The 15,438-nt window shown below is 43.0% G+C and overlaps 1 long non-coding RNA gene across 1 annotated transcript; it reads left to right on the plus strand.

Moving 5' to 3' along the window:
- Positions 1-481: 481 nt before the first annotated feature.
- LOC141101108 (uncharacterized) lies at positions 482-2,848 on the plus strand. The gene is made up of 3 exons (XR_012234894.1): positions 482-2,214; positions 2,298-2,354; positions 2,555-2,848. It is a non-coding gene; the product is annotated as an uncharacterized lncRNA (long non-coding RNA).
- Positions 2,849-15,438: the final 12,590 nt, after the last annotated feature.

Raw genomic sequence — 15,438 nt, forward strand, 5'->3', positions numbered from 1 at the left:
GATAGCGAGAACACTACAGAAGAGACGGGCAGAACAAGTCACTACAATCTTGGTGGCTCTCTTGTGGCCAGGGAGAAGCTGGTACGGAGCCCTACGAAACATGGCTCAGGAAGGTCCAATACTTCTGCCCCAGAGAGCCAATCTTCTTCGCCAAGGCCCTCTACTGCACCCAGACCCGCCCAAAATGAACCTGGCGGCCTGGCTACTGAAGCCAGAATCCTAAAGGCTAGAGGCCTATCTGAAAAAGTAATTCAAACCCTACAAAAGAGTAGGAAACCAGTGACTAATGCCATTTATGATAAGGTCTGGAAGAAGTTCTCATCTTGGTGCTCCCCAAATTTTCCAGATCCCTTCCATCCTAATATTGCACAAATCTTAGAATTCCTTCAGGACGGGCTGGATCTGGGACTCACACCTAGCACTTTAAAGGTGCAAGTTTCATCCCTTAGCTCATTTTACGGCCAGGACCTGGCAAGTTATCGATGGGTCAAACGATTCATGACCTCAGTGTCTAGAATCCGCCCCAGACTCCGTAGCCAGATCCCCCCCTGGGACTTGAACCTAGTTCTCAGGGGCCTGACCAGTGAACCATTTGAACCACTGTCTTCAACAACTCTCATAGATTGTAAGCTTGCGAGCAGGGCCCTCATTCCTCTTGGTATTTGTTATAATCCATGTGATTATTGTTATGCTGTAATGTCTACTGTCTGTACAAATCCCCTCCGAAATTTAAAGTGCTGTGGAATATATCGGCGCTATAGAAATAAAATTTATTATTATTATAAAATGTATTATTATTAACACTGAAAAACTTAACGCTAAAAACCGTGTTCCCAGTAGCAATTACTACCGCAAGACGCATAGGGGAATTGCAGGCCCTGTCAATACAGGAGCCATATTTAACTATCATGGTGGATAGCATCATCCTGAGATGGAGTAGCAGATAGCAGAGCTACTCCGGTCTGTGTGCCACTCTGCCTCCACCTCCCGCCCTGCCTGCAGTGCACGCTGGTATCTTAGGTAAACATCGGGTTTCTAAGGGCCCCACGGCCCTTAGAAACCTGATGTTTACGTTGGTAACTAGCGTGCTCACTGGTCCTGATCGCTGGAGGGGTTGTCTAAAGTATGTGACAGCTCACCAGCGATCAGCTAACAATGTCCCAGCGATCCCATCCACGTCAGATCGTTGGTGGGATCGCTGGGACATCGTTATGTGTAACGGTACCCTTAGAGTCTCCCGGCTATAGTGGTCAGTAAAGAAGTTAGTGATATTTAGGTGGTAAAGAAACACATTTTCATTCCTGCTGTACCACTTTGCATCAATTCCTGAAAATCACCTGAAATAAACTTCCTGACAGAAGTTTTCAAATGTCAGGGTTGCTGTTTTTAAAATGGTATCACGTTTGGGGTTTTCCAATATATAGCACCCCCAATGTCACTTCAAACATTGATGGGTCCCTCAAAAAAAATACATTTTGTAAATTTCCATGAAAAAATGAAAAATTACTGCTACATTTTTAAACTTCCTAAAAGGCTAACAAAATAAATTAGGGTTTTAAAAATGGTGCTGATGTAAGGCAGACATGTGGGAAATGTTATTAATTAATGTTTTGTTATAGAATGACTCTCTGGATTAAAGGGATAATCATTCAAAGTTTGAAAATTGGAATTTTTTTTACATTTTTGTCATGTTTCTGATATTTTTTCTAAACAAACACAAAACATATCAACCTAAATTTGCCATCATCATATTATTATTTGCCACGAAAAAAAAAATCTCAAAATCAATGAGATTTGTTGAAGCATTCCAGAGTTATCACCACATAAAGTGACATTGGTAAGAATGTAAAAAATTGGCCCCATCACTAAGGGGTTATAGTCAACAGGAGATAACATTGAAATAAGTATTCACCATTTATATGTGGCTGCGATGAAGTGGATGAATGGAATAATAGTAACTGACAATTCAGATGTACATAATGCAGTTATAATAGGGCATACATTACCAGTGATGTGCACGTGGATATCCCGGGCGTCCCTCTGCCCCGACGTGCGTTTTCACCAATTGCTGCTTTACTTGGTCACATTTTCTGACATTACCAGTCTTGTGTTTACATTTCTTCACTTAGGACATTTATTTATTCATTTAATACGGGGCTCATTCACTGCGGAGGCACGGCGGTGCCTGCATCCCCCACTGCACCACCAATGACCGTAAGTAACCTTTCCAATGGGAACACCACTTGACTACCTGTGATTTTGTATACTTATTGTGATTTTATCTCTGCCCATTACAGCTTTGGCATACCCTCAGAAGCCCTGACCTTCTGTAAGCAACACGTCCGACCACATCGGTATGGATTTAATTGCTCTATATATCTCTTATATGACAAGCAGCTGCACGAGTATTTATTTAGCTACTATACTAAATCTCTTTCCATATCACACTATAGTGATTTTTGGCTCTTTTCAAATGCAGTTAAACAGATATGCTCCACTAGGAGTCCACATATGCTTCTTATCTAATCATACCTCCTTTTACCCTCACCTATAGGATGATCCACATCTCTTTGAATTATTGCCTAGCAGTGATCAGACTTACCCGGTGACTCCACTTTAAAAGGGGTATGAGCTCATTATTACAACTTGTATGTTTTTTATCTTTATATCTGCCGCCATCTGATTCCCTTCCACTTGTTCAAAGTGTCTCCATGTCCTATGATCCCATGGCATTAACATAATGTATACCCCCAATGCCCTTTGGATATACTTATTCTGTATATATTGTGTATATTTTGTATATTTTTGATCACTTTATGATTCTTATTGTACATATTTTTTTGTTTTCAGCGACTATTTGATAAAGGCCGTTGTTAGGCCGAAACGTCAGCTGTCGCTTCATCACCGTCAAATAAATAAAAAAGTTCACTTTGAGCATATTCCACCTGTGCAGTGATTCTATATTGAACTCAATTTTGTGATTAAACAATGTAAATGACCTGGGCAGGGATGGTTGGGTCAGTCAGGAGGTTGATGTAGAATTCACAGTGAAGCAGCCCATGGTAATAAGTGGGGAGGAGCCACCCAGGCACCATCATTACTGTATGTGGGGGATTCAAGGGACATTACTGTATGAGAGCAAACTTGGGCAATTTTACTGTTTGAGGGACTCGGGCAATTATTACTGTACATGAGGGAAGTCAGGCACCATCATTAATGCCTGAGGGGGAACTCTGGGGGCATTCATTCTGAATGAAGGGGTTCTGGGAGCCATTATTACTGAATAAGGGGTGGACTAATGGACAATGTATGTTGGGGTGACTCAGGCACCATTGCAGCATGAAAGGGAACTCAATGACCATTATTACTGTATATGGGGGTCTCTGGAGCCATTAATTTTGTATGTGGGGGTTTCAGGAGCCATTAATACTGTATGTGGGGGACTCAGGCTGTTATCTTTGTTGAGGCACTTGGGACGTTATTAATTGATGGGGGACATTGTTACTTTTTAGGGGCATGCAGGGGACAATATTAAATGGGCACTAGCATTTAATATTAAGATGCAGTTTTGCTTAATAGTGGTGTTCAGGATAGTGTAAGTTTCAAAGGGGCAGAAAGTGGTCATTATTCCTTTCTAGGGCCCTCACAGAGGGCATTAATATTTCCAGGGGACATTTTCCACCTGCAGAGCACTTGGAGCCGTTCTGTGCCCCCCGCCGCGGTGGAGGAGGTCTCAGTAGCTTCCGCTCTTGTGGTCCTGCCACCTTCCTGCACTGTGCCGACAGCCCTAACACCAAGTAAAGCTGGAATACTTGCGGCTTTCCTCGCCTATGACAGATGATCACAGGCTCAGCTTCATTTTCGGGATGGATTAGTTCCTTTAATGTTCACTTTGCAGATTTAAAACTCCCACCGTTCCATGTACCGTAAACCACGTACTGTCCCTTTAATGCCACATTTTCATTTAATTTACTAAATGTTTCCATTTATTGAGTTTTGTAATGGGAAACAGCGAGTTTAATGGTTGACAAATCCTGACATTCAACTACAAATATCCCTGATATTTCCGTACAAACATGTAGGCGAAACAGCGGCGAGCTAATATATGCGGGAAGAAGCGGGACGTCTCCAAGAATAAACGGGGGTACGAGACCGTGCAGAAGGAAAGGAAAGAGTCACTTTTAAAGGGGAACTGTGTCACCTAATCACTTAACGGGGGTCTGGATGGTCCCAGGGGTCCAGGAAAGCTGATTTGGGTACAATTATGGGCAAAGAAGTCCCATGTAAGTTATAAAGAATGGATGGAGGTCGCCAAAGACGTGATACAGATGATTTCCCATTATTCCAGCATTAAACCTATTTCCCGCTTATCCTGGATAATCAGGATTTCCAGTCTCGGGGGCTGAGATTTGATTTTGGGGAGCAAGACCTTCTATAATTATAAGGATTAGGTATTGTACAGATTCGGTCCACAATGTGGCTTCCTATAGCTGACAGGTCTATGGTCATAGACGATGACAGGGGAAGATCTAAGAAGAAAGTCAGCGGCTACTAAGAGGAATTCTTTTCAGAAGCAATCTAATCTGAGCGGAGGCCCGGAGCGCGCTTCTCCCGGGAGAATGGGACAATTGAGGCCAGTTTGACGGAGTGTTTGATGACTCGCCTCTCCGGCTGCGGCTTCACAATTGGCCGACGCCAAGAATATCTTCATTCCGATATTGTGAAGTGCCGGGAAAATAAATAAGGTTTCTGCTAGAACAGAGATGAGCGCCTTCAATTTTGACTGTATCATTTCTCCCTGTCCTCAGAATGAATTCCTGTGATGTATGGAAAACAATGAAATGCGTGGAGGTAAATTTTTCTATCGGAAAGGAGAAGTTATCAGACATTGGGGTCTGTGTATGAACATCACGATGCTCCGGAACGTTCTGCTATTCTCCGGAATAAATTGCTACATGACAAAGTTCCACAAACGACTTCTCGCAACTTTCACTTCTGTCGACTTTTGTTACAGGAGAAACTTCCAGGTGATGACGAGCGGACGAGGAAGAAGCCAGGTGAAATGTCAGCACTTCTGTGAATGTGACTCCAATCTAGAGATTCAGAAGAGTCCGTGGGGAGGGAAAGTTGGTTAATCCTGTCCCCTTTGCAGAAAAGCACCCCCAAAGTATATTTCCCCCACCATACTTCACGGTTGGGAGAGTGTTCTTGGGGTTGTACTCATCCTTCTTCCTCCAAACACAGCGAGTGGAATTGATACCAAAAAATTCTATTTTGGTCTCATCTGACCACATGAAATTCTCCCATGCCTCCTCTGGATCATCCAGCAGGGGGACCTTATGTGCCCTGCAGGATTTAAGTCCATGGCGGCGTAGTGTGTTACTAATGGTAATGTTTGAGACTGTGGTCCCAGCTCTCTTCAGGTCATTGACCAGGTCCTCCCATGTAGTTCTGGACTGATTCCTGACCTCTCTCAGAATCATTCCTACCCCACGAGGCAAGATCTTACATAGAGCACCAGACCGAGGAAGATTGACAGTCATCTTGTGTTTCTTCCATTTTCTAATAATTGTGCCAACATTTGTTGCCTTCCCACCAAGCTGATTGCCTACTGTCCTGTAGCACATCCCAGCCTTGTGCAGGTCTACAGTTTTGTCCCTGGTGTCTTTAGACAGCTCTTTGGACTTGGCAATGGTGTACAGGTTGGAGTGTGATTGATTGACTGAGTGTGTGGACAGGTGTCTTTTGTACAGGTAATGAGGTCAAACAGGTGCAATTAATACAGGTAATGAGTGCAGAGCAGGAGGCTTCTTAGGGCAGAGACACACTGCCGTATTTCTCGTCCGAGAATCGCATTGTAAAACTCGCACTGGCTGTCTGCTCTCCTGACCTGAGCTTGACAGCTGCATAGTAATCCATCACGCTGTCATGCTCAGGTCAGGAGAGGTGCCGGCCAGTCCGTGCAGTGCAATGCGATTATTGCACGAGAAATACGGCAGTGTGACTCCAGCCTTAAAGAAAGACTAACAGGTATATGAGAGCCAGAATTCTTGTTGGTTGGTCAGTGAACAAATACCTATTTCATGCAATAAAATGCAAATTAATTATGTAACAATCATACAATGTGTTTTTATGGATTTTATTTTTAGATTCTGTCTCTCACAGGTGAATTGTACCTATGATAAAAATTACAGACCGCTCCATTCTTTGTAGGTGTGAAAACTTGCAAAATCTGCAGTGTATCAAATACTTTTCCCCACATTATATCAAATACTTTTTCCCCCACTGTATACACTAAGGCTGCTTTCACACATCCGGTGTCAGGGGTCCGGCGGCGTGCGGCGAAAAGCCGGACCGCCGAATCTGGCCTGCAGCGATGCGGCGCCTGATACGGCGTGGGCAACATTTAAAGGAGCCGCTGCACCGGGGGACGAGAGAGCCCAGCCACGGCGAGGAGCCGCTGCATCGGGGGACGAGAGAGCCCAGCCGCGGCGAGGAGCCGCTGCATCGGGGGATGAGAGACCCCAGCCACGGTGAGGTGAGGAGAGCGAGAGAGACGCACTTGCCGGGCACTTGTGGAGTTAAAACTCACAGTGTCCGGGCATGCGCACTTTAAAAAGCCGTTCCGGTGCTGCAAAAAAACATTGCAGAGAACGTTTTTTTGCAGACGCCGGACGGTGCATGTTTGCTGTATCCGGTGGCGCCGCATGTCCATCCGGCACGATGCGGCGATCATTGCATTCTATGTGACAAAACCAGATCCAATTCCGGATCCGGTTTTCACACTTTTCGCCGCATCGTGCCGGATTCAAAAAGACGGATGTGTGAAAGTAGCCTTACACAAACAGTGACAGTGTTGTCCTTTCTCATTCTCGGGTCCTCTACCAGAGGTCTGGGAGTTTGAGGGTTCTGTGCAGGATCTTAGTTGTTCCCAGTATTGCGCTTTTCTGGACAGAGAGTTCAGCTGTTGCTCCTGGGATCTGTTGTAGCTATTCTTCCAACTTATGGGTCACTGCTCCAAGTGCTCCTATCACCGCTGGAATCACTGTTGCCTTCACCTTCCACATCTTCTCCAGTTCTCCTTTGAGGCCCTGGTATTTCTCCAGTTTCTCATATTCCTTCTTTCTGATGTTGCTGTCACTTGGCACTGCCACATCTATTATCATTGCTGTCTTCTGATCCTTGTCTATTATGACAATGTCTGGTTGGTTAGCCAACACCTTCTTATGTGTCTGGATCTTGAAGTCCCACAGGATTTTAGCCCTTTCATTCTCACATCACTGTCCCCATTAGATGCATCCCCTTGGTATATGCCACATTTGATGGTCACTTGTGCTATAAAATAGTGACACACGTTTACACACACATTGATATACTTATGAACAGTATATATACCATAAGTAACAGATTACTGTATATGCTGTTTATTCATCAGAATTGCGCCGGAGCTGACATCGTCAGTCAGTGTCTCTATTCCTTGGGACAATGTTACTCTTTTTCTTTGCTTGAAAAAAAACAAAAATTTCAAAACACACAAATGAAATAAATAAAACAGATATACAGTGTGGAAAAAAGTATTTAGTCAGCCACCAATTGTGCAAGTTCTCCCACTGAAAAAGATGAGAGGCCTGTAATGACATCATAGGTAGACCACAACTATGAGAATCAAAATGAGAAAACAAATCCAAAAAATCACCTTGTCTGATAAAGCAAGATTTATTTTGCAAATTATGGTGAAAAATAAGTGTTTGGTCACCTAAAAACATGCAAGATTTCTGGCTCTCACAGACCTGTAACTTGTTCTTTAAGAGGCTCCTCTGTGTTCCACTCATTACCTGTATTAATGGCACCTGTTTGAACTTGTTATCAGTATAAAACACACCTGTCCACAACCTCAAACAGTTACACTCCAAACTCCACTATGGTGAAGACCAAAGAGCTGTAGAAGGACACCAGAAACAAAATTGTAGCCCTGAACCAGGCTGGGAAAACTGAATCGGCAATAGGCAAACAGCTTGGTGTCATGAAATCAATGTGGGAGCAATAATAAGAAAATGGAAGACATACAAGACCACTGATAATCTCCCTCAATCTGGGACTCCATACAAGATCTCACCTCGTGGGGTCAAAATGATCACAAGAATGGTGAGCAAAAATCCCAGAACCACACGGGGGACCTAGTGAATGACCTGCATATAGAGCTGGGACTACCGTAACAAAGGCTACCATCAGTTACACACTACATCACCAGGGACTCAGATCCTGTAGTGCCAGACGTGTCCCTCTGCTTAAGCCAGTACATGTCCGGGGCAGTCTGAGGTTTGCTAGAGAGCATTTGGATTATCCAGAAGAGTATTGGGAGAATGTCATATGGTCTTATGAAACCAAAGTAGAACTGTTTGTTAGAAACAAAACTTGTCGTGTTTGGAGGAGACAGAATGCAGAGTTGCATCCAAAGAACACCATACCTAGAGTGAAGCATGGGGGTGACAACATCATGGTTTGGGGCTGTTTCTCTGCAATGGGACCAGGAAGACAGATCGGTGTACATGAAAGAATGAATGGGGCCATGTATCGTGACATTTTTGAGTGCAAACCTCCTTCCATTAGCAAGGGTATTGAAGATGAAACGTGGATGGGTCTTTAAGCATGATAATGATCCCAAGCACACCGCCAGGACAACAAAGGAGTGGCTTTGTAAGAAGCATATGAAGGTCCTGGAGTGGCCTAGCCAGTCTCCAGATCTCAACCCCATAGAAAACCTTTGGAGGGAATTGAAAGTCCATGTTGCCCAGTGACAGGCCCAAAACATCACTGCTCTAGAGGAGATCTACATGGAGGAATGGGCCATAATACCACCAACAGTGTGTGCCAACCTTGTGAAGACAGAAAACATTTGACCTCTGTCATTGGCAACAAAGGATATATAACAAAATATTGAGATGAACTTTTGTTAATGAGTTATGACCAAATACTTATTTTCCACCATAATTTGAAAAATAAATCTTGCCAAATCAGACAAGGTGATTTTCTGCATTTGTTTTCTCATTTTGACTCTTATAGTTGTGGTCTACCTATGATGTCAATTACAGGCCTCTCATATTTTTAAGTGGGAGAGCTTGCACAATTGGTGGCTGACTAAATATTTTTTTCCCCACTCTAAAAATCAGTTTGAGACAATCGCCCAAATTTACACTAAACATTGTGTGGTTTTCTCCCCCGAATGTTGGGGTATGAGTAATCACAGAAGGCATATACACCATCAGGACGGTGTGTCAACACACACAGTGTGCACCCATTGTTTTATACAATGTGTACCATTACCTGCGGCTTTCCAGAGTTTATGAAGCTCTAACTACAGTACCTCTCATCAGCCAGAGACTTGAGGATGTTGAGAGTTGTAGTTCACACGAAACTGGAAAGAGAGATCCAGATCCACAAACATAAACATCTTCGTTACTGGTACATGATAAAATTCCAATTAACATCTATTTTGGCTCAGGACACTTAAAACACCAACATGTTTCTGGTGCGTCATGCACCTTTATTTTTGCTATAACCCCTGACGACGGCAACGCCAAAATGTGTGTCCAGGTGGGTGCATCTCAGGCAAGTCCCTGCTGTTATTAAATGTATGTACCATTCTCTCATTCATTATATTCACGATGTTCATTTTGTCCAACTATTTGTACCTACAGTTGTGTGAAAAAGTATTTGCCCCCTTCCTGATTTCCTATTATTTTTCATGTTTGTCACTCAAATGCTGCAGATCAACAAGCAAATGTAAATATTAGAATCCAAACCTACAGGGCCCTGTGTGAAAAAGTGATTGTCCCTAAACCTAATAACTGGTAGGCTGCTCTTAGCAGCAACTGCAATCAAGCATTTGTGGTAACTGGCAATAAGTCTTTTACAATGCTTTAGAGGAATTTTGGCCACTCATCTTTGCAGAATTTTGATTCAGCCATATTGGAGGGTTTCCAAGCATGAACCACTTTTTTAAGGTCATAACACTGCAACTCAGTCGGATTAAGGTCAGGACTGTGACTAGGCCACTCCAAAGTCTTAATTTTGCTTTTCTTAAGTCAAAGGTGGACTTGCTGGTGTGTTTTGGATAATTGTCCTGCTGCATAACCCAAGTGAGCTTCAGCTTGAGGTCAGGAACAGATGGCTGGACATTCTCCTTCGAGATTTTTGGTAGGCAGCAAAATTCATGGTTCCATTTACCACAGCTTGTCTTTAAGGTCCTGAAGCAGCAAAACAGCCCCAGACCATCACACTACTGCCACCATATTTTACTTTTGGCATGATGTTCCTTTTCTGAAATGCTGCCAGGTATAATGTGACACACACCTTCCAAAAATTTCAACTTTGTTGCGTCAGTCCACTGAGTATTCTCCCGAAAGTCTTGGGGATCATCAAGATGTTTTCTGGCAAAACTGAGACGCACCTTTATATTCTTATTGCTCAGCAGTAGTTTTCATTTTGGAACTCTGGCATGCAGGCCATTTTTGCTCAGTCTCTCTCAACATCTTAGTTGAGTCACCGAAATTTTGGAAAACCGCACAGATGTCAAACATCCATGTCCACTCATCAGCTCTTATGACCAGGATACCGATGGGCATTGTGTAGCTGGTATTAAACTACTGCTCTCTGCTGCTCACAAAGCCTTGCCAACAAATGTAACATTAAGTTCCAATGTGTGGTGACATCGCACACCAGTCGGTGAGCTGGAAGTTGCAAATGCTGCTGCCGCAGTGCCAGGGCAGTGGCAGCTGTAGCCAACTTGCGGAAATGGACACACATGGCATACTTTCACAAGTAGCTCAGGCAGATATGGGTAGGGTTTCAGTAACCGCTGAACCACCAAGTTGAGCACTTTGGCCAGCATGGCACATGTGCGAGGTTGCCAAGCTTCAGAGCTGCCACCAGGTTACGGCTATTATCACACATGACCATGCCTGGTTGTAGGTTCAGGGGCGACAGCCACAGATCAGTCTGGTCTGTTAGAGCTTTTAACAACTTTACAACAGTGTGTGATTTGTCACCTAAGCAGATTGGCTTCAGTAGATCTTGTTGCCACTTGGCCGAGACATTACTGCAGTGCTTTCAGCTTGGGACTGATGTTGACGATTCTGAGATGGAGGGTGAGGAGGAGGTGCAGGAACTGCTGTAAAAGGTGGGGGCAACTCTGATTGAACCAGAGCCTGCAATCCTCGATGGCAGTAGCATGTCTTCCATCTTAGGGTCCGACTGGGCCCCGTCTTCCAAAATATTCTCTCAGTGTACAGTCAGAAACGTAGCGTCTCTGGCCCCAAGCACTTGTCAAGGTGTCCGTGGTTATGTGGACCTTCCCAGTCAGAGCATTGGTCAGGACATGGCTGATGTTATGGGACACGTGCTTGTGTAAGGCGGGGACGGGAGAAATAGTGGCGGCTGGGACTCAAGTACCAAAGGACAGCTACCGACATGAGGTTGCAGAAAGCTTCTGTCTCCACTAGCTTAAACAGCAACATTTCCAGTGCAAGCAGTCTGGAAATGTGGACGTTTAGTATTGTGGCCTATGGGTGGATGGCTGCGCATTGAGGGTATGTGCACACGTAAGCAATTTTTCACTTTTTTAAGCGTTTTTATCAAATAAAACGCTTTACAAAAGGCTTAAAAGAAGCATCCCATTCATTTTAATGAATTCTGCACTTTTTGTGCATATTGATGCGTTTTTTTCCACGAAAAAACGCATCGCGGTAAAAACGCAGCATGCTCATTAATTTCGTGGAAAAATCTGCATTTCTAGCTATTTTCTATGAGACTGGGGACGCTCCAGAAAAAAACGCATTAAAAAACGCACGGAAAAAAGCACATTTTCTGGGAAGGAGTCCGGTTTTCAGTCAGGAATTTTCTGCATACGTATGCACATAGCCTTACGCTTGCATTCCAAGGACTGGGGTAGGGACAACTGAACACTGTGCTGGGACAAGGACGTTGATGTGGTTGCAAGTGGGCAATGAAAGGTTCAGGGTGGGAGGTATCTTCGACTAAGTCATGGACAGGGGATTGGCGTGCCCGTAGAGTAGGGGAGGAGGCAGTGGTGTCTCCTGCAGACACTGTTTCTGGCCTAAGTAGTTGGGTGATTTGAATGCATGTGCCTGTGGTGGTCAGGCTGGTAGATGTGCTGCCACTGCTGATACTGGCATGGCAGGTGTTACAAATGGCCATTTTTGGGTTAATTGGACTGTCTTTAAAAAAGCGCCAGACTCTGGAACACCTAACCATTGGCCTGGCAACTTTACTCATGTTGGTGTTCTGGGGAACAGCTGCCCACCATGTGTCTCTGACCACCCCAATACCTCTACCTGCCTTTTATGGTGCTCTAGAACGCTGACATTTTTGCCCAGTCTCTTTCTTTTGGTGGAGTCATGAACACTGACCTTAACTGAGGCAAGTGAGGCCTGCAGTTCTTTGAATGTTGTTGTGGGGTCTTTTGTGACCTCTTGGGTGAGTCGTCGCTGTGCTCTTAGGGTAATTTTGGTTGGCTGGCCACTACTGGGAAGGTTCACCACTTTTCCATGGTTTCGCCATTTGTGGATAATGGCTCTCACAATGGTTCGCTGGATACCCAAAGCTTTAGAAATGGCTTTATTACCTTTTCCAGACTGATAGATCTCAATTACTTTGTTTCTCATTTGTTCCAGAATTTCTTTGAATCTTGGCATGATGTCTAGCTTTTGAGGATCTTTTGGTCTATTGTATTGATGAGTGAGCACTAAAATGCTCAGGTGCTCATTACTCAAGTCGATTAAATCGTAATGCTCAGGTGCTTGACCCAGGTAATGAGTATAATCGAAGTCAATGGGAATCTCGGAGGTCTGGAGTGGTCTAAAAATTGCTGAAAATAATGTAAACAGCACTGAAATGGCTTGGGAACAGCATGGGGAAGGCCCCTGGAAGGATCTCTGATGCCCAGTTCGCTACTGAAAACAATGTTGTCAGAGTATTACGTCACTTTTCCGGACTGACAATAAAACCGTGGTTAAAATGGATTTTACTGGAAAAAATGTTAAGAAACATTCTCTCCAGGATAATGACTTGTATACAGTATAAGGCAAAATAAATAAGAGAAAAAAATGTTCCTCCTCCTTGGGCTATGTTCACGAGTAGTGTATTTGCTGCATTTTTGCATGCTTGCATTGCTTTCAATGGTGAAAAAATATTCAACAGAAAATGTAATTTTAGAATTTTAATACCTTATATGGCCATGTGGTGTGTGAGACATGATCAGACACATTGAAAGTCTCAATTTTTTTCCTGCTAGGCCATCAGGCAGCCACCATTATTTGTAGAGGGCCATCAGACCGCGCTTTCTATTGTTAGAGGGCCAGCAAGCGGCCCTCACTATTTGTAGAGGGCCAGCAGTTGACTTGTGGACAGATGAGACCAAGGTAAAGCACACCATTCTACTTTTTACTGTATATGGAATGAGGTCTACAAATAAAAGAACACAGTACCTACAGTCAAATATGGTGGAGGTTCAGAGATATTTTGGAGTTGTTTTGCTGCTTCTGACCCTGGGTGCCTTGTGTGTGTGCAAGGCATCATGAAATCTGGAGATTCCCAAAGGATTTTGGTTTGCAATGTAGTACCCGGGTCAGAAAGCTGGGTTTACATCCTAGGTCATAAGTCTTACAGCAGGACAATGATCCAAAACATACTTTAAGAATCACCTAGAAATTGATGGAAACAAAGAGCTGGAGAGTTCTGAAGTGGTAATTCCAGCTAGTCTACCACCACTATCTCCTACATACACATGCTAGAGAGAAACTGTGAATGGATACATTAAATCAGTTAATTTTGCCTGCTTTTATGATTACTATAAAAAACATGAATCGGTCAATGATTCCACACCAGCCAATGTGAGCAGACGCAGATGCAGCATACTTCTTAAGGAAGCAAAGCGCGGGAACGCTGTCCATTATACCCACTTTATATGACCGCTCAGATAATACTCAGCACAAGGCGACATATTGAATAAGACCAGTAAACGGTCGAAACGTCAGAGTCGCTCTATCATGTTTTTTCCTTCTCTGCTCCACGAATATTATATGTGAACATATAGATAAATTTCTTCTTGGCATCAAAATCACTTTACAGATTAAGTGTGCAGAGAAACTCCTATGTGACAGCCTAAGGTAAAATAATAAAGGATGCTAAAAGCAGCAACACACGAGAAGCTGCACAGCAGTCAGCGCTGCTCAGAATGAGAACGCAGACAGCATGGATTCATTACTTCACTGATACAAAGATCATTGGCAAATTTTAGATTTAACATGAAGCACATAAAAAATATTAACCCCCTTCTCGTGTGTTGCTGCGTTTAGCATCCTTTATTATTTTTTAAACCCATTTCCTCTATACTAAAAAATAACTTTATATTTAATTTTTTAGAATTTAACTAAAATTATATATTTTTTATTGGTAAAGAATTAAAATTATGTTTTTACTTTTTTCCCCTTTTTGTATAAAGATTGCAATGCTTTCAATGAAAAAAAGCGGTTTGCTGTTTCCATACGATAGTCCACTTGTAAGGTATCCACCTCTAAACAGGAATAAACTCCCCCTTCCCTTCTTTTTTTTTTTTTTTTTTTTTTGTTTAAATCGTAAATTTGACTTTATTATCTGTTTTGTAAACGAAAATTTAATCAAAAAATCTTTTAAAATACGTATTCTTTTGTAATATATCTTAGGTTAACTGTTAATCATGTGGCGTCATTGAACTTTGACACTGCACCATCTGACTTGATGGCACTCATTTTTTTGAAATCCAGCATCCTTTCAAACCTATTTATGTCTGTGATACCTGTATGTATTTGTGGTATTTCCTGATGAAGGGGGCATGAGACCCCTGAAACGCGTAGAATAAAACCACTGCAATCATACAGCATTCTCCTGGAATTTGTCTAAAGCGGCAGCGCGGAATATAGCTACAAACTCCCTTTCTGAGAGAAAACAGATGCAAAATAGGAATTTAAAAGTTCAGCCTTCTAAACATTCTGTCTTACCATTTCATCATTTTCATCCTGTAAAAATCCTATAGCACCTTTGACTTTTCTTTTACTTTTGACATATCCCCAAAATTCTTTATTATTGCTTTTGTCGTCTCTTGCAAGCCTCAATTCATTGTCAGCTTTAGCTAATCTGATTCGAGCCCTGCAGGTTCTGCAGACAGCATTATATTCTTCTTTAGATATGCCTCCCTCTTTCCATTTTATAAACATTTCTTTCTTCCATTTTAGCATGTGCTTAAGTTCTGTGTTCATCCATCCTGGTTTCCTTAAATGCTTCCTATTTGTCCCTCTTTTCGGAATTGTTAACAATTGTGCTTTGAGAATTTCATTTTTCAAGATTTCCCAACCTTCCTGGACCTTTTTGTCCTTAAGGATA

This window comes from Dendrobates tinctorius, unplaced genomic scaffold, assembly GCF_039654945.1.
Source record: "Dendrobates tinctorius isolate UK_male_01 unplaced genomic scaffold, ASM3965494v1 ptg000114l, whole genome shotgun sequence".
Classification (NCBI taxonomy): Eukaryota; Metazoa; Chordata; class Amphibia; order Anura; family Dendrobatidae; genus Dendrobates; species Dendrobates tinctorius.